Below are 27,741 nucleotides of genomic sequence, written 5' to 3' on the forward strand. Positions count from 1 at the left end.
TTCGATTAGTTAAACCCAAATAAAGCCTGTGATTCCCTCCACTGCAAGACTGGCTGAAAACACATTGCAGAGATTTGTGGTATCAGCCAACCCGTTGGTTGAGAGGTTTTATTTGTGGATACGTAAAACGAGAACGTCAGTAGAAACTGATGCATAATTCTTTGCAATGCAGAGGGCCGCCTACCCATCTAAGACTTAATCTTCTATATTGTATCTATAGGCTTCTATTAGCCCCTCTAGAGAGTGCACAAAAACCAGAAATGCTACAGATGGAACCAATGACGAAGATGGAGACATCAAAGAAGACTTGGTGCCACAACAGCTTCCTCCACAACAATTTGAGGTGGAATAGACTTGGAAGGAGGAAGCAAAGACCAGCTCCCGTGAGGCTTCCTGTGAGACCCATTAACAGGGCAAAATGGGGCACATACATAGCCATAAGTAGAGTAAAGACGACTAGGGCACATCTAAGCGTAAGACCCCAAGATTTCAGTCTCCCATCACCCCCATAGCAGTTTGGAAAGAAGGCCTTTGTGCTCTCTTAAAAGAGTGACTTCTCCAAGACCTCTACTGCTGCAAAGAAAGGCAGTGGATAGGACAGCAGAGCTTTGGATACCAGAAATAGGTTGACCACTGCCCTGATGATTGATGGTAAGTTGTCTGTAATAACTTCCTTGGTTTCATCTGCCCAGGTTAGGTAAGCCAAAAGGGCAAAGAGTCCCTTGAGGATACAGGCTGCAATATGAGTCCAGTTCATCATACAATGAAATTCCTTTTGGTTCTGCATGTTCCCTTCCAGGGATGGCAGGAAGATCTGGGAGGTATAGCTGAAGACAATGATGCCAATGGAGATGGGGAACTTCTTAACATCAATGTAGAACTTCACTTTGTCTCAAGCCCAGTCCCTTGCTCTGGACAGACAGTAGGCAATCACCAGGATGTTAATGACAAAATGCGCTAAGGTGCAGAGCAAGCTGAACTTCGACACATTTAAGGTTCTTGAGAAACACTCAGGGCAGGAGCACAGTGGTGGCAATGATGGACCAAGACTTCTGGGATATGGACAAGCTTGGAAAGCTGTTGTACATCAAGTTGCCACTAACCACTACATAGATAATGCAGGTCATCACCAGTTAAATAATCTGGGCCACATTAACAACTGTTCCTCAGAGGGGGCAGGGTCTCTGGTGCATCTGCACCTGCTACACCCCTGGTAGTTCTGCCACTGGTCACAAAGGAGCAGGCGTTTCTATGAGTAACAGCGCTTGTTTATTTTGCTCCCTTAAAGAGATCAAAACACACATAAGCTACACTAATAGTAACCCTAGATTTTCTAAAAATTTTGTCATAATTCAGTTCAGTTATATTTTTTTCATGTTACTGTTTTTTTTGGCCTCATCAAGGAGCTGGGTCTATGGGTTCTGGGCAATAACCAGTGACGATAAATTGCAATAAATACACATTACACATTGTGTATATATATTACTATACACATGATTCCCACTTTACCTGCTTATGACTTTTCTCATGGGGTTACTCATCCCACTTAGAACCCCCTACAACAATGGGAAGTGCAGACTAATTCAAGGCTTAAATGGCTTTAGCAAGTATATATTGTTTCATCAACCTGCTTCACTGCATGTGAAATAGTATTGGTTTTATGTTAAGTATCCTTAAGTATTGATATTGGTACACATTAAAGTGGGCATGCTGCGGAGGATTCCAATGGCATCAATGCCTGGGCACTTGCATGTAGGTTTTGGACAGGAACCACATAGTATGCAGTTACTAATGCATCCACTTGGGGATACATGCTCCACAGATAAAATCATTTCTTAATTAGCTACATTCAGAATAACAGCTGAAATAAATATCAAGATTTAACACAAATTGCTTTCAAAATCAGGGTTTAAAGGATATTCATGTTATAGTCACCATTGCTGGAAACCAAAATGATAACTTTTTACTGCAGCGCTAAATCGCACCGATGCTTGCGAAATAACTGTGGTTTTTTTTTGTACTGAATTTGGGTAAGGCCATCTTCAAGGAGACATTGAATTAAATATAGAAGACACTGAACACTCTTGAAATACCATGGTTTTTGCGTTTTGCTCTAAATGGCCCCTCAAGTAATTGGATAGATAGATGTTAGATTATACATATATAAAATAAAGAAGAGCTTGTGAATAGGGAGAGAGAGAGAAGGAGATAGTGTATATGCATGTTTCATGTAAAGTGGGTTAAATCTCATAAATGATGTGTTTACCTTTTGTACATTTTGTAATAGAATCAATGGGATTTAATGAAACTGTCATGATGTTGGGTAGGAAGGGGGAATAGAGACAATTCAATGAGAGAGATGGGTGGATGTCTAAATCCTGTTGGTCTTTGAGGGAATGGTTTGTGCAGGGATGGGGTAGGTAGAGGTAGGTAAGGGATAAACGATTACATAGATAGAGGCAGGTGAAGTAATGCATGAATGAATGGATAGACTGCGGCTAATAAATGAGATGTTGCAAATAATGAGCAGATTAATAGAATGAAGGTGTAGACAGATGAGTAAGTGCATAGAAGGTGGAATAAGGGAGAATAACGGAAAGCAGATTTGTCGCTGGAGGGATTAGTGAGTTGTCGAACTAGGGGAAGGTAAAGGTGTAAATGCAGGGCTGGACGGTGGAATGTGTTATGTATAGGTGTAGATGAAGGAATTAGTAAATGGATGAATGGAAGGTTAAAGGTGTAGAAGAAGGGATTGATGGGTACATAGGGAATGGGGATATATGGACTGACTGAAGCCTGCATGGGGGGGGGTATTGAGCGGTGGGATAGTGGATGTAGGTAGGGAGGAGGATAGTTGGGTGCCTGTATCTGATTGAATGGGTTATGGATGAGGGGGTAGGTGTCTATGGGTAAGGAATTATGGGTAGTGTAAATGGTATGGTATATATATACATGTAAGTGAATAGAATATGATGAGGGGATTAAGTAGGGTATAGAATGAACAGATAGGCTTGTGAGTGTGAATACAGACAGACAGTGTCATTATGTGCCTGAGAGTGTACAGTATGTGAGTGCTCAGACATTAGACAGAAAGTCAGGGTGAAGGCAGCCGAGAGACCATTGTAAATCTGTGTCTATGAGACTGGGTGAGATATTGGCTATACAGACAGACAGAAAATAGCGTTACAGAGAGGGATGTATCATATCAGCGACAGGAGTCTGAACTGCAACGGTTGAGCGGGTGGCACTCTCTGGAGTAAAAGCGTTTGCGCACGGTTACGCACGCGCGTCCTCGTTTGCGCACGGTTACGCACGCGCGTCCTCGTTAGCGCACGGTTACGCACACGCGTCCTCGTTTGCGCACGGTTACGCACGCGCGTCCTCGTCTGCGCACCGCCGTGCCGGTTGCCTGGTGTGCCCGGCTAGCATTTCCCGAATCCGAATACTGTTCTACTTAATCTTCCTGGGAATCCCATCCTTATAAAGATATTACTGGAAAGATTTACTAGATTTACTAAAATCACAATCTAATTTATACCAATTATATTTGGGAATTCACAGATCTTTTCATTTAAAGCTGCGCCCACAATAATATCCCGTGTAATCCAAATGACTAGTAAGCAGTATATATGGGTATATTCCGAGCTACGTCCGTTACATATATACTCTACATACACATATCTAGTGTTTAGGAAGCATGTCTTATATAGCTAAGGGACAACCGTTCTAATTAGGAATTAGATATAATGTGAACGCACTTTATACTTATTCTTTATTGGGGTAATTACAAAAGATCTGGCCATTCTATTACATACTAAATATTTACTTAAAGGGGTGGTTCACCTTTAAGTTAACTTTTAGTATGTTATAGAATGGTCAATTCTAAGCAATTTTTCAATAAGTCTTCATTATTTCTTTTTCAAAGATTTTTAATTATTTGCCTTCTGACTCTGTCCAGTTTTCAAATGGGGAGTCACTGACCCTCATCTAAAAACCAAAAAAAGGCTACAAATTTTCTATTCAGGTCCCCTACCATTCATATTCCAGTCTCATATTCAAATCAGTGCATGGTTGCTTGTGCAACTTGGACCTAGCCACCATATTGCTAAAATTGCTAACTGGAGTGCTGCTGAATAAAAAGTGAAATAACTCAAAAACCAAATTTTTGCCCGCTTTAGTCACTTCGCCCTTTTTTTTCGTAAATTTGCCCCTAACCCTTCCTATGCCTTATTTACATGGTCAACAGTCTTTTACTGTGTTCCCAGAACTAAACCATAGTAAGAAACAACAGCCTACAAGCTCTAAACATAGAAATAGAAATAACTGGCACCATACATGTGGGTGTCCCTTGTTGGTTGGTGGGAACAAATACTGATATAGGGAGATTTTGTATTGCAGAACTGCTTCCCTGCTAACCTAAACAACTTTGCACTAATGCTGTGTTAACAAAGGAGCCTTTATAACAATATGGCTTTCCAGTGGTTTGACCGTATAGCACTGTGTCTCTCTAGTGATCTGAGTCCATCTCCAATCTCTAGGCATCTGCCTCTCAAATAGTTCTTCTATCCAGCTGTATATATCTGCACTGGTACAGGATTTACAGTATATTGACTGTCATCATATTACCTCTCTCAACCCCAAATGTTGCCTGTATCTCCTCTTATTGCTCCATATAAACCACCTTCATGACTCCTCATACATTATCAATTCTTTTTTTTTTTTCCCTTTTTTTGTTTTCCTCAATATTCTGAAAAAATTTAATGATCCTCTTGTTGAACTATCTGTAAGACAAGAGAGCAGCATTAGGGATTCACATAACACAACTACTGGCAATCTGTCCATCTTTCTGTCCAAATCCACAGATTTTTTTTTTACTTTTTATTGGTAACTGTGATTTTTTCTGTTTTGTCAGTGTTTGTGGCCTTGGCTACACCCTGGCTCTTTATTAAATGTAACTTGGTGCTCAGTCAGGGCTCGGGGGGGGGGGGGGATCAGCACCCTCCAAATACAGTATAGCAACCAGGTGACCGACACAACAGGGCAAGGCAATGCAAATCAGAGTTTCCCTTGAGATTATTTTGTTATTGTTATTATGACTACACAAACACAGCGAGACACCCTAAGTGCTTTATCTTATTGTGTCAGTCATTGGTTTGCCTTGTCTACTTAGTCCATGCCTGTGGCCTTGTCTGGGTAGGTAATGTTTGTAGCCCTGTCTTGTGTGCCTACACATCTATTGGAGCATTGCTCTTCCAAATGCATTCTTTCAATAATAAATGTGCTCTTTGGCCACTTTACTTTGTGCGTCACTCTGTAGATATCTCCGCTCCATGTGGGAATCACTTCTAAATGATAACTCTGCTTGCTGTGAGATCCAATATGCCATTCCATCAAGATATTACATTGTATTGGACAACTAATTAAGCCTATAGCTGCTCAGCACTCTTATTTTGTTACCTTCATAGACAGGCTAGGTGCAATGTTCCCTGTAATTCCTTCTTGGCTATGTGCGCAAAAAAATTCAATTGTGCGCACATTTTAAACTTGATTGCGCAGTTTTTAAAAACTGTGTGCTGAGGTCAATATTAATACCAAATTTTGTGTCAAAATTCTTTGTGCACAAGCGCACACCTTGGATGGAACATTGGCTAGGTCTATCTGTAAAATATGCACATCACACTCCGGTGAGTGTTCGAAATGGGGCTGAACTCATCTCAGGGGGCGAATTTCATGGATGGTGGGCTAATCCCAAAAGATTTTAATTGAAAGTTGGCAGTGAATAGTTACCTATAGCCTTAGATCAGGGGTCCCCAACCTTTTTCATCTGTGAGCAACATTCAGATGTAAAGAGAGTTGGGGAGCAACACAAGCATGAAACAAGTTCCTGGGTGGTGCCAAATAAGGGCTGTGATTGGCTATTGGTGGCCCCTATGTGGACTGGCAGCGTACAGGAGACTGTTTGGCAGTACATCTGGTTTTTATGCAACCAAAACTTGCCTCAAATCCAGGAATTTAAAAATAAGCAACATCCAAGGGGTTGGGGAGCAACATGCTGCTCACAAGCAACTGGTTGGGGAGCACTGCCTTAGGTACTTCCATTGTTATTTATTGTATATAATGGATGGCATCTGTTGTGCTCCAATAGGGGGAGGGGTCAAGCCAAAAAAGCCTACAAACCTCAGTGCCAAGGAACGCTGTTAATAACAAAGAGATGATTTATTTTGAAAATATATGTAGTGTTTCTATATGCTTCCTTTATGTATTGCACCTGCATGCACCTTGATTCCTGCTGAAAGCTACATTGAGCAGCCTAGACCTGTGTAGCAGTCGCAAAGTGCCCCTTAAATATCCATTATTGTTTCTTGATCCGCACTGTGAGGCTATAGCCGTCTGAAAAAGACCTTCTATACTACATTCTCACCCAGTAAACAATCAGATGTACATGACAGCTAACTGGATCCCATATAGTCACCCACAGATTCAATCCTGGAAAGGTATCTGCCATATGCTATGAGCGAACTCATACAGCTTTCTTAGCTTCGGCACTTATGTAATACTGCTTATCCATGCACACTTATTGTAACACCCCTGCCATGTAGGCAATACAAAACATGCTAAATATCTGGACAGTGTTCTAATGGTTATTTCTATGGATTCAGACAACAAAAATATTTGATATGACTCTTCTTGCCTGGTAAAACCGTTATTACTTAGTATAGGTTGATGGAGCCAGTGGTGGGCAGATATTTAATGGCCTTTACTCACGTGGATCTATGATAAAATTTGATGCAGATATTAAAATACCGACTACAGACACAGTCCCCTAGAGGCTTGAATGAAGAATTCAATGTTTTTTATAGAATTTGTATTGCCGGTTTAATAAACATTTTCCTTTATTTTTCGGATATTCGAAAAAAAGACGAATATGCATCCAGGGTGAGGTAAAACCTTTTTGCCATTATTAGGGACAGTTATTTGCTTATAGAACAATGTAAAACTGACATAATTAGCCCCTTATCATTGCTTAAAATATTGATACTTTGTGTAATCGGGAGATTCATGTCTGTAACATTTTTTTGGCAACATTTTTTGCAACATTGTGTGTATTAGGACTTTCACCTGGAGAGAATTGTTTGCAACATTTTTTGCACTTTTGGACATTGGACATTTCCTTTTTCTATTGGGGTGGTTTTTTGCCTATATATTGGGTATGCACGTACGTCTCTGTATCACCTGACGAAGGGGGAACGCCCTCTGAAATATTGTGTGACGCTATAAACGCACCAGGGGTATGACCCCGGTTTAACTCGCCTTGTGTGCCTGCTTGAATTGTTGGTCTGTTTTTTGCCCTCATCAAGGAGCTGGGTCTATGGATTCTGGGCAATAACCAGTGATGATAAATTGCAATAGATTTCTACTGTTGCTATTTTGCCCTACTACTTCCGCCTTGCACTGCTATACACATGATTCCCACTTTACCTGCTTATGACTTTTCTCATGGGGTTACTCATCCCATTTAGAACCCCCTAAAGACAACAATGGGCAATGCAGACTAACTCAAGGCTTAAATGGCCTCAGCAAGTATATATTGTTTCATCTCCCTGCTTCACTGCATGTGAAATAGTAATGGTTTTATGTTAAGTATCCTTAAGTATTGATATTGGTACACATTAAAGTGGGCATGCTGCGGAGGATTCCAATGGTATCAATGCCTGGGCACTTGCATGTAGGTTTTGGACAGGAACCACATAGTATACAGTTACTAATGCATCCACTGGGGCTACAGGCTCCACAGATAAAATCATTTCTTAATTAGCTACATTCAGAATAACAGCTGAAATAAATATCAAGTTTTAACACAAATTGCTTTAAGAATCAGGGTATAAAGGATATTCATTTTATAGTCACCATTGCTGGAAACCAAAATGATAACTTTTTACTGCAGCGCAAAATAGCACCGATGCCTGCGAAATAACTGTGTCTTTTTTTGTACGGAATTTAGGCAAGGCAGGGGTGCCATCTTCAAGGAGACATTGAATTTCAATCAAATGTAGTATGCACTGAACGCTCTTGAAATAGCATGGCTTTTGCACTTTTACTCCAAATGGCCCCTCAAGTAATTGGATAGATAGATGTTAGATTATACATATATAAAATAAAGAAGAGCTTGTGAATAGGTAGAGAGAAGGAGATAGATAGGACATATGGGTGGATGTTTAAATCCTGTTGGTCTTTGAGGGAATGGTTTGTGCAGGGATGGGGAGATGGGGTAGGTAGAGGTAGGTAAGGGATAAATGATTACATAGATAGAGGCAGGTGAAGTAATTCATGAATGAATCGATAGACGATGGCAAATAAAAGTGAATATGGAGCAAATGAATAAGAATGAATGTGTAGACAGATGAGTAAGATGTGGATCAACAGAAAAAGTTTTTTTGCCGCACACCACTTACTTTCTTGCTGGGTGCATCCGTATCCCTGGCTGCTTCCACGCCAATTGTTACAGCAAATGTATATCCAAAGTGGGAAGGAGCACACCAGAATAAGCAGGCAATGCCTTAGGTCATTTGCAGATTTATTGAGTACACAAGCTTTCGGGGACACAACCCCTTCCTCAGGTGCAATACAGAAACAATGAACATAGTGCAATTTAAACATTCAACCCCCAGACGGAAACGAGCAATTAATCCATCATGTGACTTATTAACCCTTTCAGTATTTATCCAAATCAAAAAGTCCCAAAAGATAGTGGTCAATCTGTGTGTAAATTATACAGATCAAATATCACAGTCTGCTTTCTTATCTGAAAAAGTATAACGTTACAAAACATATTAAAAACAATGTTACAAAAGTCATATACAATATATATAAAAAGATCTATAAAAAGCATCTAAGGCCAAAACTTTCATTAAGTCCCCTAGGGGAAAGCGAATCTATTTTGTTAATCCAAAAGGCCTCCCTCTGAAGTAGTTGTTTATTAACATTGCCCCCTCTTGGCAACTTGATCTGTTCTAATATAGTCCATCTTATTTGGGCAACAGTATGCTTAGCATAATAAAAATGTTTGGCCACGGATAACTCTGTTGCAAATTTACTTGAGTCTCCATTTTTTAATTTTTCTTTTTCGGGATTATAATTTCTTATATTGCTTTTGTGCTCATTCAGGCGAGTTTTCATACACCTTGACGTTTGTCCGACATAGGGAAGCCCACATGGGCATTTAATTAGGTATATTACATTAGAACTATTACAAGTGAAGTGGCCTTTAATCTTAATCGGGGTTCCTTTGGTGGGATGTGCTATACTATCACCCTTGATAATGCCCGTGCAATGTGCACATTTAATGCACTCAAAGGTGCCCATTCTCAAGGGTGCTAGCAGGCCAGTTGTTTTTGGTTTTTCTAAAAAAAAATTTTCAAATTTTTTTTGGAGACAGTTTGGCCTATTGATTTCCCTCGCCTGTAGGAAAATTGTGGCGTATCTCTAAAGATTTTCCCTACTTCCTTGTCATTCCTCAAGATTTTCCAATTTTTTAGTATACTTCTCTTCACGTATGGGGTTAGAATACCAAAACTCGTCACAAATGTCACTCTATTATTTGTGGATTTTTTTGTTTGTTTTCCTTTTCTGGTAAGTAGATCTTCACGTTTGATTTTTTTAATTTCCTGACTGATTGTTTGTATGTTACCTCCACTATAGCCCCGTTGTACAAACTTTCTAGCCATTTTTCCGATTCCAGATCGTACAGCTTATCATTAGAGGTAATTCTTCTAACCCTCTTAAATTGACCATAGGGTAAACTTTTGAATACCCCTGGAGGGTGGCAACTGCTAGGCAGTAAAGTGGTATTACAATCAGTTGGTTTGTAATGCATAGTGGTGGTTAAACTGTTATCCACAATTGAAACATTGACATCTAAAAAGACTAGCGTTTGTTCTGAATATTCAGATGTAAACTTAATTGTCTGATGTGCCTTGTTTAATTCTTTTGTCATTGTTTCAAATTGTTCCACATTACCATCCCACACTAAAAAGGAGAGATACGCCACAATTTTCCTACAGGCGAGGGAAATCAATAGGCCAAACTGTCTCCAAAAAAAAAAATTTAAAAATTTTTTTTAGAAAAACCAAAAACTACTGGCCTGCTAGCACCCTTGAGAATGGGCACCTTTGAGTGCATTAAATGTGCACATTGCACGGGCATTATCAAGGGTGATAGTATAGCACATCCCACCAAAGGAACCCCGATTAAGATTAAAGGCCACTTCACTTGTAATAGTTCTAATGTAATATACCTAATTAAATGCCCATGTGGGCTTCCCTATGTCGGGCAAAGATCAAGTTGCCAAGAGGGGGCAATGTTAATAAACAACTACTTCAGAGGGAGGCCTTTTGGATTAACAAAATAGATTCGCTTTCCCCTAGGGGACTTAATGAAAGTTTTGGCCTTAGATGCTTTTTATAGATCTTTTTATATATATTGTATATGACTTTTGTAACATTGTTTTTAATATGTTTTGTAACGTTATACTTTTTCAGATAAGAAAGCAGACTGTGATATTTGATCCGTATAATTTACACACAGATTGACCACTATCTTTTGGGACTTTTTGATTTGGATAAATACTGAAAGGGTTAATAAGTCACATGATGGATTAATTGCTCGTTTCCGTCTGGGGGTTGAATGTTTAAATTGCACTATGTTCATTGTTTCTGTATTTCACCTGAGGAAGGGGTTGTGTCCCCGAAAGCTTGTGTACTCAATAAATCTGCAAATGACCTAAGGCATTGCCTGCTTATTCTGGTGTGCTCCTTCCCACTTTGGATAGACAGATGAGTAAGTGCATTGAAAGGTGAAATAAGGGAGAATAATGGAAGGCAGATTTGTCAATGGAGGGATTAGTGAGTTGTCTGATTAGGGGAAGGTAAAGGTATAAATGCAGGGCTGGACGGTGGAATGTGGTTAGTATAGGTGGATGTAGGTAGGAAGGAGGATAGTTGGGTGCCTGTATCTGATTGAATGGGTTATGGATAAGTGGGTAGGTGTCTATGGGTTATGAATTGTGGGTAGTGTAAAGGGTATGGTATATGGGAATTTATGGGTAGATGGACATGTAAGTGAATAGAATATGATGAGGGGATTAAGTAGGGTATAGAATGAACAAATAGGCTTGTGAGTGTGAATACAGACAGACTGTGTCATTATGTGCCTGAGAGTGTACAGTATGTGAGTGCTCAGACATTAGACAGAAAGTCAGGGTGAAGGCAGCCGAGAGACCATTGTAAATCTGTGTCTATGAGACTGGGTGAGATATTGGCTATACAGACAGACAGAAAATAGCGTTACAGAGAGGGATGTATCATATCAGCGACAGGAGTCTGAACTGCAACAGTTAAGCAGCTGCCACTCTCTGAAGTAAAAACGTCCTCGCTCGTGTTTGCACGCGCGTCCTCGTTTGCGCACGGTTATGCACATGCGTCCTTGTTTGCGCACAGTTACGCACGCGCGTCCTTGTTTGCGCACGGTTACGCACGCGCGTCCTCGTTTGCGCACAGTTACGCACGCGCGTCCTCGTTTGCGCACAGTTACGCACGCGCGTCCTCGTTTGCGCACAGTTACGCACGCGCGTCCTCGTTTGCGCACCGCCGCGCTGGTTGACTAGGATGCCTTGCTAGCATTTCCCGACACTGCCAGAATTCGACTACTGTCCTACTTCATCCTCCTGGGAATCCCCTCCTTATAAAGTTATTATAGTAAAGATTTTGGAATCATATATTTATTCTTTATTGGGGTTATTACACAAGATCATTGTGGTTTCGTTTGGGGGACAGATTTGGAGGTTTCTGTATTATAGTGTTATAAGGTGAATATTGGGAATTGTGTGTCTCTACTATACAAATCGTCTGGAGCAGGTATTAGTACATTTGAAGGTGACAAGTTGATGCACAATGCGCAAATTTCACTGGGAGAAAAGGTGCGTCCAACCTGAAAGGCTGAAAAAAAGAAATTAATTTCTAGGGGATGAAAAGCCTGTCTGGTTGTTACTGCTCCATGTACGCTATAGGATTCCCCCCCCCAAAAAAATCCAATTATTCAACACAGTGTTTCTGAGATTTAGGGACAAGGTATTAGAGCTTAAGAAAAACTTGACCTTGGAGACTTGACCTCGGCCGATCAACTCTCAGGACTTGTGAGCTCTGAGGGGTTACAGAGATGCGGGGATGGGGGCAGAGTGCAAGGAATAACAGAGAGTGCCAGTGCCACATTTAGCCTATGCCCAAAGGAGATTGACTGCAGCGAGTTGTGCTGAGGAGCCAGATACCTGTAGAAGAAGGACGACTTACCTGGATACTGTTGGTGACATTCCAACCAGCTTCCCAGGATGTCATTATGGGTTTCCCATTGGAAGAAAGCTCAGAGCACAGTCCTTCATCTTTAGAGGGGAAAACTGTTTTTTTTTTTGCTCCCTTAAAGGGAACTTTTGAGTTCACTTTTAGTATGATATAGAGCAGGGGTCTCCAACCTTTTTTACTTGTGCGCCAAATTTAAATTTAAAAAGAGTTGGAGAGCAACACAAGCATGAGAAAGTCCATGGGGGATGTCAAATAAGGTATGTAATTGGCTGTTTGGTAATGGTAACCCCTTTGTGGAGTAGTAGCCTACATGAGGCTCTGTTTGGCACTACACCTGTTTTTTATGAAACCAAAACTTGCCTCTAAGCCAGGAATTCAAAAATAAGCACCTGCTTCGAGGCCACTGGGAGCAACATCCAAGGGGTCAGTGAGCAACATGTTGCTTGCGAGCTACTGGTTGGGGACCACTGATATAGAAAGTGATATTCTGAGGCAATTTGCAATTGGTTTTCATTTTTTATTACTGTGGGTTTCAAGTTATTTAGCTTTTTATTCAGCAGCTCTTCAATTTGCATTTGGTTGCTTGGGTTCAAATTACCCTAGCAACCATGCACCGATTTCAATAAGAGACTGGTATGTGAATAGGAGATGACCTTACTAGAAAGATGAGACATAAAAACTGCTATTTTATATTACTTTCTATTCAGATCCTCCACCATTCATATTCCAGTCTCATATTCAGATCAGTGCATGATTGCTAGTGTAGCTTGGACCCTAGAAACCAGATTGTTAATATTGCTAACTTGAGTGCTGCTGCTGAATAAAAATAACTCAAAAACCAAAAGTAATAAGAAATGAAAACCAACTGAAAATTCTCTCAGAATAAGACTCTCTACATCATACTAACATTTCTCTCAAAGGTAAACAACCTCTTTAACCTTTTCCCTGCCAAGCATGTAGGTACCTACATGCTGCGCCGTTCAGGGCCTCTCGCTGCACTGGTGGCTTTAGCCGCCGTGAAGGCGAGTCTGCGGCGTCCCCAACCCCTTAGGCAATGAGCTTAGGGGGCTCCCACCTCGGTCCTGCGACGCTATTGTCGCAGGGCCCGACTTCAGGCTATTACCTTATTCAGCAGAGTCACAGGAACATCGGAGACCTCGTGGGACACAATCCAGCGCCGGCCACTCACTTCCTGTGAGCGATCCTGGGCCCTCCAACGCTGCCAAGGACTCCCCCAGCCACAGAAACGGTAAGTAGCGTTTCTTTACTGGTTTACACACATTTACACACTCATGTATGTACACACCCACTACACATGTAACTAAAGGGAGGTGTTTTTTTGCTTTTCTGTTTTTTTTTGTCTTTTGTACACTTACATACTTTTGCACATATTTACACACTTACATACTCATATAGACACATTTACACACTTTTTAGAGCTTACACACATGCATACACAAGCACACACATACAGGTATATATTTTTTAAAATTTTTTTTTTTTTAGTTCTTCATTTTATCAGTTTTCCTCTTGTTATTTCACTAAAAACTGTTGATTTCACAGCGTGACTAATGGATCAAGCATTCTGACCACTAGCCACGCTGTCGGATCAGTTATTTTGTTATGTCATTGATTTGCCTAATTGTTTTTGATTTTTTTATGATTTTATGCTTGCATTGTTGTTTATTTGCATTGTTGTTTTTTCTAGCGTCATTTGCACTTAGATCATTTGGAGTACAAACAAATTTTTTGTAATTTTGGATTCGCCACAATGTGTACTTTACAAAAATATATGGTTTTGGGGGGTCTTTCCGCTGTTAGAGGGTCTTGGGCACATAATTTTCAGTCCAGGGTCTATTTTTACAGAAGGTGAATCGGTAGCAGAGAAAATTCATATGCACTATTTTTATTTGGGGTCTGCATATGCCAGATGCTTTGGTATATCTATGCATATTGGGCATCAAACTGTCCAGTAGACCCTTGGCGTCAACATTTAGGGTGTTTTACAATTGTATGTAGGAAATTAAGTGAGATAAATGCGGCCAATTGCAATATTTTTAGACAATTTTCAGTAATGTCACAAATCGCTGCCTTTAGCGTTGCTTTGCAGTATGGTAGTTTGGCGTAGAAAGACATAATTACGTATTTTGGATTTGTCAGAATGTGTACTATTGAGGTGATTTTTTTACTATTGAGTGATTTTCAGAAAAAATTGCCAAATTTGCGTCTTGGTACTTTGGAGTAGAAAGACATGCATACCCATTTTAGATTCACGGGAATGTGTATTTTCCAAAAATATATGGTTTTCTGGGGTGAACAAACATTTTTTTACTTTTGCCTCTGCTGTAAATGTGTTGATTTTCCAGTATTTGGCATTAGAGAACTCTTTTGGGGTTTCTTCGTTCTGGGGTTCCTATATGCTACACACTTAGGTGTACCTATGCACGTTGGGCATCAAGCTATTCAGCGGATCCCGGGCTTTCATATTTAGGGTGTTTTATCTTGGTATGTGATGATATGTGGGAGATACGAGGCTTCAGAGTTGGAGTATTGAGGTGATTTTCAGAAATGTCAAAAAAATTGCCAAATGTAGGAAAGCTTTGTGGCAGTGGTGGAACTACTAGGGGTGCAGGGGTGCAGCGGCACCTGGGCTCGTTTCCCTGCACCCCCGATGGGGCCCGCAACGCAACAGGGGTATAGTTGTGTCCAAATTGCCGGTTCTCAAAGGCACGCTCCACCAGCAGCGTGCTGCGCGTGACGTCACCGGCGGCACACTTGCGGGGCCCAATTTCCATCTCAGTTTTGGCAGGCCCTGCCCTACCCCCTCGCCTGGCAGCGTCTGGCTCTGATCCAGACCCTATCTACCTAGAACATACAGTATTTGGTGTTTAGCAACAGCCTGAAGACCATCAGTTTGAAATCTTCATACAAACTCTCAGCACAAGGTATTACTGTGGCTTGGCAGCAGTGAGCAAAAATAACAAGATTACTGATATCACTCTGCATTACAGGGGCAGCAGGGAGCTGGTATCAGGCACGGCAAGAGTAATCCCTACCTTCTCTATTATGTTCAATCTGTGTCATTTATTGACAGTTTTGGGGATTAATTTCCAGTAGCATCTATGACAGTATGGGCACCAGGCAGCCTTAAACAATATGAGTGCTGATCCAGATCCTAAAAGATTGTGGTATTAATATAAAGTATGTAAAGTATTATGTGGGTAAAATAATGCATCTATTGCCACATCTTACAAATCACCAGATCTGCAGGCCAAATGTGTCATAGTCAGGAAGTCATTGGATGTTTTAGTAAGATTAGCCAATTTGCACAAGATTATTCAATCACCATAAAATCTTAAATAGGCTATGAGCCAGATTGGGCCAAGGTCTCTTTGTAAAAAATCACTGATTTTTAAAGTCCAGGCCAAGGGCATGGAAAACCATGGACAGCCCTAACTGAACGACACCAGTACATTCTAAATGGTTGTTATGGGTTTCAGTACCAGGACAAACCTAATGCTAAAATCACATACTAATATAGTCCAATATTGCTTGGCAGTTTAGAAATCTATTGACAAATGTAATGGTTACCCTAACCAACATCTAGTCAGGTACTGGCCAGATATCTCAGACTAGCTTGAAAATTCCATATGAAGGGCACATTAACCTATGGATGTTGTTCCCTCCCTACGAGCCTGCATCAGCCCATTGTGTGATTTTATCTTTGGTTCAGGAATGAAAACATTGGATTATAAGACACATAACTGGCATATCTAGATTGGTAAGGATTCTCTCATTTGGTGAGATATTAGAATGATTGAATGGCCAGTTGAGGTTCTCTTATGCAATAACATGAACCTATATTAATGCAATCTTTGAGTCTAACTGTATTCCTTAAGAACAAGACCACATTTTGCATTTATGTAAGACACACCTAGATATGAGGAAACTTTTTAAAACCTTTTTAAAGCTAATTAACACTCCCCACATATCATAGCTTTTGCCCCTGACAGTTATAAAATGAGGTGTGATGCAGGGCCGGAACTAGGGGTAGGCAGAGTAGGCACGTGCCTAGGGCGCGAAGCTTAGGGGGCGCCAGGCACGTATCACCTCTGCCTGCTACCCCTAGTCCGGTCCCCTCTCCGCTCTTTGTTGACTGTCCACTTCCACGTTGATTTGCCAAATATGCGTCAACCGGCGCATGCGCATGAGCAAGCGCAAGCGCCTCTTCACACGTGCGCACAAGTGTCCAATAGACGCTCACGAGCATGAGCATGTCCTGTCGGTGTCAGGAAGTGGCCGGCTTGACTGCGGCTGGGCTGCTGGCAGGGTTCCCTGCTCAGGAGTCTTATTGTTGCACCTTGCAGGCAGTATCACGTCCACACAAGCTTCCACCCGTAAGAACGCATTTTAGGACATCCTGCGCCTAAATACCTTTGCTGCATGCGTTGTCCTATGCCTTCTCCATAGCGCATTGTTTGCTTTTCTAGTCACGCATGCTCCAAATGCGCAGTCACACCTCCGCTCTGTAGCCTCCCTCATGACCCGGCTCTGAGATTCTCTTTTTTGATCAGCAGTGTTTCTGGGGCATGCTTTCTTCATTGGTGTCAGAGTGGGGTCCATCACTAAAGTGGTGAAACGCAGGTTGACCCGTGTCTAACCCATAACCATCCTCTACCAACTCAATCTACATACTGCCATGACTTAAATACCCATAGGCACAATATCTAAGTGAAAAACCCTATAGAAACCCTCTGATCCACAAGATTTGGGCTTGCTCGGTACAACAATAAAAATTCTGATTTTAGTACTGCGGGAAGAAGCACTCCCTCTTGGCTCCTACTGGCACAAGTACATATTTGGGGGCAAATAGTTTTTGGCTGCTTCTGGCACAGGTACAGATTAAGGGCAATATGAGGGTTTGGCTGCTGCTGGTCAGGTACATGGGGCAATATGGTGGCTGTTGGCACAGGTAAACAGATGTTTGAGGCAATATTGTGGATATTTGGCTGCTGCTGGCACAGGCATATATTTGGGGGCAATATGATGGATTTTTGCCTCCTGTTTGCACAAGTAAATATTTGGGGGCAATATTGTGACAATGTTGGCTCCTGCTGGCACAAGAACATATTTGGGGGAAATATTGTGGATTTTTTGGCTGCTGCTTGCACAGGTACAGATTGGCGATTTAGGGGCAATCTGATAGATTGACTGCCATTGGCACAGGTACAAATGGGGGTAACATGATGGCTGCTGGCACAGGTACATGGGGCAATATGAATGCTAAGTTGGGAAATGGTAATCAGGACCGGGTGGGGGCACTGATTGAAGCCCTTGCCTAGGGTGCCAAAATACCTTGGCCCGGCCCTGGTGTGACGAAAAGAGGCTAAGCAGAGTCTACTGTTTCTACCTATGGCAGAAGGACAAATTTGTTCTACTATTAATTAGTAAAATAAGTCAAAAACCTTTGATTATGGTTATGGTTTGATTGGAAGCTGGATCTCTAAATCCAATCACTGTAAATTCGACTGAAAATAAATGTGGCTGGCACCAATGTTTCTTTCTTTTTGTTATAAACTAACGGAGGGGCTCATACCAGGCTGAACCTGCAAATGAGGGCTTGAACTGGAAAAGTCTAGCAACCACTATAAGCAACTGGACGGCGCTCTGGTGAAAAAAGATTTATTGTCGCAGACTGCGGATAGCACTCACCTAACGAGTTTTGGGAACAACTTCCTTAATCAGAGGCATAGGAAGCCTATGATTAAGGGAGTTGTTCCCAAAACGCATTAGGTGAATTCTCTCCGCAGTCTGCTGCAAGAATTTTTTTTTTTCACCTGAGTTCTGTCCATTTGCTTATATTGGTATATGATTACAGAACTCTTGTTTATTGGCTCATGTGACCTAACATGTATGGTTTGTTTGTAATGTTTGTTTGCACCGTGAATCCTACGATCCCAGGGGACGGCCCTTATTTTTTTAAAATGACTATTTTCTATTTACGATTATCCAATGGCACATACTACTAAAAAAATGATATTACAGGTATTATGAAAATGGTTTATTTACATGAACAGAGTTTTACATATGTGCTGTTTTATGCAATATATTTTTATAGAGACCTATACAGGCCTGAATTTGTGGAGAGGCCACCTAGGTCTGGGCCTAGGGCGGAGGGATTTTAGGGGGGGGCGGCATGCTGTCCAACTACACCCACATTGGTTCAACAGTGGGGATGCGCTGGAGATACAATCATTTTTTTTAAATTTCCCATGCGCCAATCCCCATTGCTCCAGTCCAGATGATAAAAGGGGAGGGGAGAGGGGCAACAAATGGCAGTGGGACTAGGGACCCCCACTATGTAAATCTGGCCCTGGACGTACATTGTTCAGGGGGTATAGTTTTCCTTTTAGCGTGTACCAATAATATCTTTCATAAGATTTTCTTTTGGGCATTTTCCCCTCAAGGGAAACTCATGGCCTGTCTGTGCTCTGGTTTAGGGCCCGGCCCAGCAGCTGCGCTTCCATCCCCGTACGACTGCACCCGCATCACGTGCAGTATCGGACTGGGACACCAGGGGCCCACCAAAAATCCTTAGACCAGGGGCCCACTCTCAGTACTACAGTATTATTTTTCTTCTCACTCAACCTCTATTTTCCTATTCTCTTTTCTTTACATACTATAATCTATTATTCTGTCTCTATGTTCTCATAGAAATAGGGAATGGCCATGAAATAGGCTAAATATTTAGCAGCATGAGGGCCCACTGACACCTGGGCCCACCGGGAGTTTTCCTGGTATCCCTGTGGACAAGTCCGACACTGATCACGTGTGTTCAATTAGTTCTCATCATTAGACATATCCTTCCACGTTTCCTTCTGACTCTGCAAAACTGTAGTTTATTACCCACCAACACCACCCACTTCTGCACACTGCTCCAGTACACTGTCATACAGTCCTATAGTGTCCAGTCTCACTTTCTCTCCTCTCTCTTTAGCTCTCTTGTACTCGCTCTTCTTTATCTACTCTTTCTATTTCCTATACAGTGCCTCATCACACACTTACTCTCTCTTTCCTCTCTTCTCTATTCTCTCGTCTCTGCTCTCTCTTCTCTATCCTATACAGTGCTCCATCACTCACTTCACTCTCTCTACTCTCTCTTCTCTGCTCTCTCCCTCCTCTCTCTTTCTCTCCTATACAGTGCCCCATCGCCCAGACTCACACATATACTGGGGAAGTCTCAGAATAAGATGCAAATGTTTAACCATAAAGTTGACACTTAGTAACCCAAACAGAATGTTGTTTTATTTAGTCCTAGGCTGGGTGCCAGTGGGGGAATATTATTAGGCAGTTACTGGCAAATCTTTAGGCAAACAGGCCAGTGTCTGCCAAATAATCTGGACCATACTATCCCCTGAAGATGCAGAGACTGGCTTCCCCCAGTCACCCCTTCAGAGTCCAGTCACCGATCTCTGGCAAGCAAGGCAAGGAAGATATTGGTATTGGTACTTGCTTTTTTTTTATTCAGGCTCTCTGCAGTTCCTATTCCAATATTTGATTCAAATTAAATCCTAGTTGCTAGGGCAATTGGTCACTAGCAACCAGACTGCTGAAATTGCAAACTGGAGAGCTGCTGAATAAAAAGCTAAATATTGCATACCGCAAATAAAAAACTTTAAAAACCAATTGCAAAGTTTCTAAGAAACTCCCTCTGTGCACAATATTAAAGTTAATGTAAAGGTGAACAACCCATTTAATGCTGCACTGATTAACCCTTGTCATTAACACAGTAAAAAATTAATTTCACACTCCTTTGCTTATATCCTTTGAGTACAGGTATGATACCTGCTATCCAGAATACTCAGGACCAGGGGATTTCCAGATAATGGACCTTTCCATTATTTGCTAATTTTGCAGTATTTGGAAATACAGAACTGATAACTCGTATGGGGTGTCTTCGTTCAGGAGCCCCTATACGCCACATACTTAGGTGCACCTATGCATATTGGGCATCAAACTGTTCAGCGGACCCTGGCTTTCAGATTTAGGGTGTTTTATCTTGGTATCTATTGATATGTTGGAGATACAATGCTGTAGACTGGACAGTTTGTGGTCATTTTTCAGAAATGTCACACATTTTTATAAAAACTGCTAATTTTAGGAAAGAATTGCAACTTGGTAGCTTTGAGTTCAAATATATATTTACCCATTTTGAACTCGTTAGAATCTGTTCTTTCCAATAATGTGCAGTTTTTTAGGGTAAACCTACTGTTAGTGGAATGTTTGGCCTTGAAATCAGATGTATGCAGTTTTGTGGAGCAGTGCAGTGGAAATGTGGTAGTTTGATTCTAGTTTTTGATCTATAGAAGTGAGAAATCTCCAAAACTATATATATTTGGTATTGGCGCGTTCGGGAGACACAGAACTTTCGAAATCTGCTGTGTTCTCGTACATAAAATAAATTATGTTTCTGATATTTGCGTTTGTATCATGAAACACTGTTTTTTTATACACTTAGAAGCCCATATCTTTTTACAGGAGTGGAATTACAACAAAATTCTAGCATGTTTTGAAAGCTTTTGTTTTCCTGGGTAAACTAAAAGACCCCCCCCCCCCCCCAGGAAAGGCCCCTAAAGTGAAAGATCACAAAATGTTCAAAAATGGTCTGGCAATAAAAGTATCAACTTGGCCAAATTGGCTGGCAGTGAAAAGGTTAAAGGTGAACCACCCTTTTAAAGCGACCAAAACACCCATAAGCTACACTAATAGTAACCCTAGATTGTCTTTTTTTTAAAAAAATTTGTCTTAATTCAGTTCAGTTATGTATTTTTTTCATGTTTTTGGCCTCATCCTTCACAGGAGCTGGATCTATGGATTCTGGGCAATAACCAGTGACGATAAATTGCTACTGTTGCTATCTTGCCCTACTACTTCCACCTTGCACTACTATACACATGATTCCCACTTTACCTGCTAATGACTTCTCTCATGGGGTTACTCATCCCATTTAGAACCCCCTAAAGACAACAATGGGTAGTGCAGACTAACTCAAGGCTTAAATGGCCTCAGCAAGTATATATTGTTTCATCTCCCTGCTTCACTACATGTGAAATAGTAATGGTTTTATGTTAAGTATCCTTAAGTATTGATATTGGTACACATTAAAGTGGGCATGCTGCGGAGGATTCCAATGGCATCAATGCCTGGGCACTTGCATGTAGGTTTTGGACAGGAACCACATAGTATACAGTTACTAATGCATCCACTGGGGCTACAGGCTCCACAGATAAAATCATTTCTTAATTAGCTACATTCAGAATAACAGCTGAAATAAATATCAAGTTTTAACACAAATTGCTTTAAAAATCAGGGTTTAAAGGACATTCATATTATAGTCACCATTGCTGGAAACCAAAATGATAACTTTTTACTGCAGCGCTAAATAGCACCGATGCCTGCGAAATAACTGTCTTTTTTTGTACTGAATTTGGGCAAGGCAGGGGTGCCATCTTCAAGGAGACATTGAATTTCAATCAAATGTAGTATGCACTGAACGCTCTTGAAATAGCATGGCTTTTGCATTTTTGCTCCAAATGGCCCCTCAAGTAATTGAATAGATAGATGTTAGATTATACATATATAAAATAAAGAAGAGCTTGTGAATAGGGAGAGAGAGAAGGACATAGTGTATATGCAAGTTTCAAGTGGGATAAATCTCATAAATGATGTGTTTACCTTTTGTACATTTTGTAATAGAATCAATGGGATTTAATGAAACTGTCATGATGTTGGGTAGAAAGGGAGAAGAGAGACAATTCAATGAGAGAGATGGGTGGATGTCTAAATCCTGTTGGTCTTTGAGGGAATGGTTTGTGCAGGGATGGGGAGATGGGGTAGGTAGAGGTAGGTAAGGGATAAACGATTACATAGATAGAGGCAGGTGAAGTAATGCATGAATGAATGGATAGACTGCGGCAAATAAAGGTGAATATGGAGCAGATGAATAGAATGAAGGTGTAGACAGATGAGTAAGTGCATTGAAGGTTTTATAAGGGAGAATAATGGAAGGCAGATTTGTCGCTGGAGGGATTAGTGAGTTGTCTGATTAGGGGAAGGTAAAGGTGTAAATACAGGGCTGGATGGTGGAATGTGGTATGTATAGGTGCAGACTGAAGCCTGCATGGGGGGGTATTGAGCGGTGGGTTAGTGGATGTAGGTAGGAAGGAGGATAGTTGGGTGCCTGTATCTGATTGAATGGGTTATGGATGAGTGGGTAGGTGTCTATGGGTAAGGAATTATGGGTAGTGTAAAGGGTATGGTATATGAGAACTTATGGTTAGATGGACATGTAAGTGAATAGAATATGATGAGGGGATTAAGTAGGGTATAGAATGAACAAATAGGCTTGTGAGTGTGAATACAGACAGACTGTGTCATTATGTGCCTGAGAGTGTACAGTATGTGAGTGCTCAGACATTAGACAGAAAGTCAGGGTGAAGGCAGCCGAGAGACCATTGTAAATCTGTGTCTATGAGACTGGGTGAGATATTGGCTATACAGACAGACAGAAAATAGCGTTACAGAGAGGGATGTATCAAATCAGCGACAGGAGTCTGAACTGCAACAGTTAAGCAGGTGCCAGACGCGCGTCCTCGTTTGCGCCCGCGCGCCCGCGCATAGTTGCGCATGCGCGCCCTCGTTTGCGCACGGTTACGCACGCGCGCCCTCGTTTGCGCACGGTTACGCACGCGCGCCCTCGTTTGCGCACGGTTGCGCACGTGCGTCCTCGTTTGCGCACGGTTGCGCACGCGCCTCCTCGTCTGCGCACCGCCGCACCGGATGTCTGGGGTGCCCGGCTAGCATTTCCCAACACTGCCAGAATCCGAATACGGTTCTACTTCATCTTCCTGGGAATCCCCTCCTTATAAAGATATTATTTTAAAGATTTACTAGAGTTACTTAAATCACAATCTAATTTATACCAATTATATTTGGGGATTCACAGATCCTTTCATTTAAAGCTGCGCCCACACTAATATCCCGTGTAATCCAAATGACTAGTAAGCAGTATATATGGGTATATTCCGAGCTACGTCCGTTACATATATACTCTACATACACATATCTAGTGTTTAGGAAGCATGTCTTATATAGCTAAGGGACAACGGTTCTAATTAGGAATGAGATATAATGTGAACGCAATTTATACATATTCTTTATTGGAGTAATTACAAAAGATCATCGTGGTTTCGTTTGGGGGACAGATTTGGAAGTTTCTGTATTATAGTTTTATATGGGGAATATTGGGAATTGTGTGTCTCTACTATACAAATCATCTGGAGCAGGTATTAGTGCCAGTGCCACATTTACCCTGAAAATTTTGTTGTACGGCCCCCGGCGGCCCTGATGTCCTCTAATGTACTTGTAAAGTGTAATCATGTCCCCTCGCAAGCGCCTTTTTTCCAGAGAAAACAACCCCAACCTTGACAGTCTACCCACAGTCTATGTATTGTTGCAAATATCAGAAAGGCAGAATCATTGGTACAGGTGTGGGATCACTAATCCCAAAACCCATTATGCAGAAAGCTCTGCATTACGTGACGCCCATTTTTCTGTAACAATAAAACAGTAGCTTGTACTTGATGGTAACTAAGCTGCCTGCATCCATTTTGGTAGCAAAATAAACTTATTGGCTCTAGGGGACTGTGTCTGTAGAGTCCATATCCAATAGCTTTCGCGTTGTAGTAATTTTTGTTAAAAGTCTTGTCCCTGTTTCTCATTCACTTTTTCCAGAATCTGCCAACGGATCTGTGAAACCCAATGTTTGTTCTCATAAATAAAAAAAAAAAAAACAACTTTAGCCAAACATTTTTATGAGAACAAACCTTGGGTTTCACAGATCCGTTGGCAGATTCTGGAAAAAGTGAATGAGAAACAGGGACAGGACTTTAAACAAAAATTACTACAACGCTTGAATGAAGGATTCAATTTAAAATGTTTTTTTATAGAATTTTTATTGCAGGTTTAATAAACCATTTTCCTTTATTTTTCAGATATTCGAAAAAAAGTCAAATATGCATCCAGGGTGAGGTAAAACCTTTTTGCCATTATTAGGGACAGTTATTTGTTATGCTGATAGAACACTGTGAAACTGACATAATTAGCCCCTTATCATTGCTTAAAATATTGATACTTTGTGTAATCCGGAGATTCATGTCTGTAAAAAAAATTTTTGGCAACATTTTTTGCAACATTGTGTGTATTAGGACTTTCACCTGGAGAGAATTGTTTGCAACATTTTTTGCACTTTTGGACATTGGACATTTCCTTTTTCTATTGGGGTGTTTTTTTTGCCTATATATTGGGTATGCACGTACGTCTCTGTATCACCTGACGAAGGGGGAACGCCCTCTGAAACGTTGTGTGACGCTATAAACGCACCAGGGGTATGACCCCGGTTTAACTCGCCTTGTGTGCCTGCTTGAATTGTTGGTCTGTTTTTTGGCCTCATCAAGGAACTGGATCTATGGATTCTGGGCAATAACCAGTTATGATAAATTGCAATAGATTTCTACTGTTGCTATCTTGCAATACTACTTCCGCCTTGCACTACTATACACATGATTCCCACTTTACCTGCTTATGACTTTTCTCATGGGGCTACTCATTCCATTTAGAACCCCCTAAAGACAACAATGGGCAATGCAGACTAACTCAAGGCTTAAATGGCCTCAGCAAGTATATATTGTTTCATCTCCCTGCTTCACTGCATGTGAAATAGTAATGGTTTTATGTTAAGTATCCTTAAGTATTGATATTGGTACACATTAAAGTGGGCATGCTGCGGAGGATTCCAATGGCATCAATGCCTGGGCACTTGCATGTAGGTTTTGGACAGGAACCACATAGTATACAGTTACTAATGCATCCACTGGGGCTACAGGCTCCACAGATAAAATCATCTCTTAATTAGCTACATTCAGAATAACAGCTATAATAATTATCAAGATTTAACACAAATTGCTTTCAAAATCAGGGTGTAAAGGATATTCATTTTATAGTCACCATTGCTGGAAACCAAAATGATAACTTTTTACTGCAGCGCTAAATAGCACCGATACCTGTGAAATAACTGTGTCTTTTTTTGTACTGAATTTAGGCAAGGCAGGGGTGCCATCTTCAAGGAGACATTGAATTCAATCAAATGTAGTATGCACTGAACGCTCTTGAAATAGCCTGGCTTTTGCACTTTTACTCCAAATGGCCCCTCAAGTAATTGGATAGATAGATGTTAGATTATACATATATAAAATAAAGAAGAGCTTGTGAATAGGGAGAGAGAAGGAGATAGATAGGACATATGGGTGGATGTCTAAGTCCTGTTGGTCTTTGAGGGAATGGTTTGTGCAGGGATGGGGAGATGGGGTAGGTAGAGGTAGGTAAGGGATAAATGATTACATAGATAGAGGCAGGTGAAGTAATGCATGAATGAATGGATAGACAATGGCAAATAAAAGTGAATATGGAGCAAATGAATAAGAATGAAGGTGTAGACAGATGAGTAAGTGCATAGAAGGTGGAATAAGGGAGAATAATGGAAGGCAGATTTGTCGCTGGAGGGATTAGTGAGTTGTCAGATTAGGGGAAGGTAAAGGTATAAATGCAGGGCTGGATGGTGGAATGTGGTATGTATAGGTGCAGATGAAGGAATTAGTAAATGGATGAATGGAAGGTTAAAGGTGTAGAAGAAGGGATTGATGGGTACATAGGGAATGGGGATATATGGACTGACTGAAGCCTGCATGGGGGGAGGTATTGAGCGGTGGGTTAGTGGCTGTAGGTAGGTAGGAGGATAGTTGGGTGCCTGTATCTGATTGAATGGGTTATGGATGAGTGGGTAGGTGTCTATGGGTAAGGAATTATGGGTAGTGTAAAGGGTATGGTATATGGGAATTTATGGTTAGATGGACATGTAAGTGAATAGAATATGATGAGGGGATTAAGTAGGGTATAGAATGAACAAATAGGCTTGTGAGTGTGAATACAGACAGACTGTGTCATTATGTGCCTGAGAGTGTACAGTATGTGAGTGCTCAGACATTAGACAGAAAGTCAGGGTGAAGGCAGCCGAGAGACCATTGTAAATCTGTGTCTATGAGACTGGGTGAGATATTGGCTATACAGACAGACAGAAAATAGCGTTACAGAGAGGGATGTATCATATCAGCGACAGGAGTCTGAACTGCAACGGTTAAGCAGGTGCCACTCTCTGAAGTAAAAGCGTCCTCGCTCGTGTTTGCACGCGCGTCCTCTTTTGCGCACAGTTACGCACGTGCGTCCTCGTTTGCGCACAGTTGCGCACGCGGGTACTCGTTTACGCACCGCCGCGCTGGTTGACTAGGATGCCTTGCTAGCATTTCCCGACACTGCCAGAATTCGACTACTGTCCTACTTCATCCTCCTGGGAATCCCCTCCTTATAAAGATATGATAGTAAAGATTTTGGAATCATATATTTATTCTTTATTGGGGTTATTACACAAGATCATTGTGGTTTCGTTTGGGGGACAGATTTTGAGGTTTCTGTATTATAGTGTTATAAGGGGAATATTGGGAATTGTGTGTCTCTACTATACAAATCGTCTGGAGCAGGTATTAGTACATTTGAAGGTGACAAGTTGATGCACAATGTGCAAATGTCACTGGGAGAAAAGGTGCGTCCAACCTGAAAGGCTGAAAAAAAGAAATTAATTTCTAGGGGATGAAAAGCCTGTCTGGTTGTTACTGCACCATATACGCTAGGCTATAGGATCCCTCCCCCCCCGAAAAAAAAATCCAATTCTTCCTCACAGTGTTTCTGAGATTGAGGGACAAGGTATTAGGGCTGAAGAAAAACTTGACCTTGGAGACTTGACCTCGGCCGATCAACTCTCAGGACTTGTGAGCTCTGAGGGGTTACAGAGATGCGGGGCTGGGGGCAGAGTGCAAGGAATAACAGAGAGTGCCAGTGCCACATTTACCCTATGCCCAAAGGAGATTGACTGCAACGAGCTGTGCTGAGGAGCCAGATACCTGTAGAAGAAGGACGACTTACCTGGATACCGTTGGTGACGTTCCAACCAGCTTCCCAGGCTGTAATTTTGGGTTTCCCATTGTAAGAAAGCTCAGAGCACAGTCCTTCATCTTTAGAGTACAGGTCTATGCTTCTCAGAGAGTTTAGGTTCATATTTACTACATGAGCCTTTTATAAAAACATTATTTCTTTCTGAGCCATTAAACTGTGACTCACACTGAAAATCACTTGAGTGCAGGGCCGGATTTACATAGTGGGCGCCCCTAGGCCTGATCTCGTTTGTCACCCCGTCAGGGAGAAAATTTCATGGATGGTG

The 27,741-nt window shown here is 41.4% G+C and overlaps 1 pseudogene; it reads right to left on the minus strand.

The window, feature by feature from the left end:
• Positions 1 to 27,578, minus strand: LOC108704598 (annotated as a pseudogene).
• Positions 27,579 to 27,741: the final 163 nt, after the last annotated feature.

This window comes from Xenopus laevis, chromosome 9_10L (genome assembly GCF_017654675.1).
Source record: "Xenopus laevis strain J_2021 chromosome 9_10L, Xenopus_laevis_v10.1, whole genome shotgun sequence".
NCBI classification, from domain to species: domain Eukaryota; kingdom Metazoa; phylum Chordata; class Amphibia; order Anura; family Pipidae; genus Xenopus; species Xenopus laevis.